Source organism: Solanum tuberosum, unplaced genomic scaffold (assembly GCF_000226075.1).
Source record: "Solanum tuberosum cultivar DM 1-3 516 R44 unplaced genomic scaffold, SolTub_3.0 scf00047, whole genome shotgun sequence".
Lineage (NCBI taxonomy): Eukaryota > Viridiplantae > Streptophyta > Magnoliopsida > Solanales > Solanaceae > Solanum > Solanum tuberosum.
The window spans coordinates 153,102-155,756 of NW_006238973.1; positions in this window are offsets into that span (position 1 = coordinate 153,102).

Here is a 2,655-nt window from a genome sequence, read left to right on the forward strand (position 1 = left end):
CTTGAAGTTACAAGAGCACTCAGATTTCAAGCAAAAATTCCTATCAAGTACTGGGGGCATTGTGTCTTAGCAGCAACCTACATTATCAATAGACTTCCTAGCAGTGTACTTGATTTTCAAACTCCCTATGAGAGACTATATGGTCGCAAACCATTACTGTCTCATTTTAAGGCTATTGGTTGTTTATGCTTTGCCAAAAGTCTCACTGAACATGATAAGCTAATGCCTAGAGCCAGGTCTGCTATTCATATGGGGTATTCAGCAACACAAAAAGGGTACATTCTACTGGATCTTACCACCAAAGTTTTTTTGTAAGCAGAGATGTTATGTTTAGGGAGGACATGATTCCCTTTGCATATGATAAACATTCTGGAAGACACCAGTTATTCACAGATATATTCCAAGGCAGTTCAGATGTCCATTTTCAAGAGTTGTCTCAGCCAGAACCTGCCCTTTCAAATCAAGAGCTTGAACACCTTGGAGATCCAGATCATGTCCAGCATATGTCTGAGAATTCAGATGATAACTTGACTGCAGTTTGTGATCCTTTAGCAGAACCAAGCTCCAGTAGTTCTTCTTCTGGTACTGACACTCTTATGGATTCTAGTCAAGAGGGTCAACTAGTGGTTGTTTCACCTGCGATCAGAAGGTCCACTAGAACTAAGCAGTCTCCTGCTTGGCTGACTGATTTTGTTACCCCAAAGGCAGTGAAGTATCCTATGGGAAATTATGTGAGCTATAACCATCTCTCCTCCTCTTATCAGTGTTATATTGCTGCTTCTTCCTCACTGAAGGAACCTAGTACATATTCTGAAGCTGTGTCAGATCAAAGGTGGATAGATGCTATGCAGTTGGAAATTTAGGCATTAGAGAGCAACAATACGTGGGTGGTTACTGATCTTCCCCCAGGTAAGAAACCTATAGGTTGTAGATGGGTATATAAGATTAAGTATAAGGCTACTGGTGAAGTCGAGAGGTTCAAGGCAAGGTTGGTGGCTAAAGGCTACAGTCAACAAGAAGGCGTAGATTACAAGGAGACTTTCTCACTTGTGGTTAAGATGGTCACAGTGAGATCTATAGTCTCTCTTGCAGCATCTCGACAATGGCATATTCATCAGATGGATGTCTTTAATGCTTTTCTTCAAGGTGATTTAGAGGATGAAATTTATATGCAGCTCCCTCAAGGTTTTGTCAGTCAAGGGGAGAAGGTTTGTAGACTGACTAAGTCCCTATATGGTCTCAAACAAGCACCAAGACAATGGAATCACAAGCTGACTGAAGCTCTTATTTCTCTCAAATTCAGACAGAGTCAGTATGACTATTCTTTGTTTATTCGAGATTCAGAGGCTGGTATAGTCATTGTACTTGTGTATGTAGATGACATGTTGGTTACTGGAAGCAGTCTGAAATTGATTGAAGAAACAAAGCAAGCCTTACAGAAGTGTTTCAAAATGAAGGATCTAGGTGAACTAAAGTATTTTCTGGGCATTGAGTTCACTAGGACAGAACAAGGCATACTTATGCATCAAAGAAAGTATATCTTGGAGCTTATAGCTGAAGTAGGAATGTCAGCAACAAAGCCTGCAGGAACTCTCATTGATGTTAATGTCAAGCTAACATCAAAACAGTATGATGAGCAAATAAAGGACAAGAAGAATTCTGAAGATCAGCTGGTGGATCCAACATCATATCAAAAGCTAATTGGGAAATTGTTGTATCTTAACATGACAAGACCAGATATATCATTTAGCACTTAGACTCTAAGTCAGTTCCTACAACAGCCAAAGAAGTCACATATGGATGCAACTTTAAGAGTGGTGAGATATCTCAAGAAACAGCCTGGACAGGGTCTGCTATTGACTAGTTCTTCAAATGAATTGGTTACTGCATGTTGTGATGCAGACTGGGCCTCTTGTCCACTTACCAGGAGGTCTGTTACAGGCTACATGATCAAGATAGGCAACTCTTTAGTGTCATGGAAAGCAAAGAAGCAAACCACAGTCTCCAAAAGTTCAGCTGAAGCTGAGTACAGAAGTCTTGCATCGACTGTATCAGAACTAGTATGGTTACTTGGGATGTTAAAGGAAGTAGGAGTTGAAGTGCAGTTCCCAATACAAGTATACAGTGACAGTAAAGCAGCAATACAAATAGCTGCAAATCCAGTCTATCATGAGAGGACAAAGCATATAGAAATAGATTGTCACTTCATAAGGGAAAGGATACAACAAGGTTCAATCAAAGTGAATTATATACCAACACAAGAACAACCAGCAGATATTTTGACAAAGGGGCTGTCCAGAAGTCAACATGAGTATTTGTTATCCAAGCTAGGAGTGTTGAACATTTTTGCCCCTCCTAGCTTGAAGGGGAGTAATGAGACTTCATCAGAGTAGTTGGTTGTTAAGTAGTTAAAAGGTGGTTAGAATGATTAAGGGTAGTATAGTCTTTTCTATTAAAAGTTGTTATAACTAATTCTTCCAATAGTTAGTTACATAAACAACTATAAATACATGTTCATGCTATTGTACAAGTTAGCCTTTGAGATCATAAATGGAATTCTTCTCTCTTCTCTTCTAGTAGCTTCTGTAAATCGTGTTTGTGTTCAGAAAATGGACTCTATTACTTAAACTGATTTTGTTTGGAAGTTCGTATGTT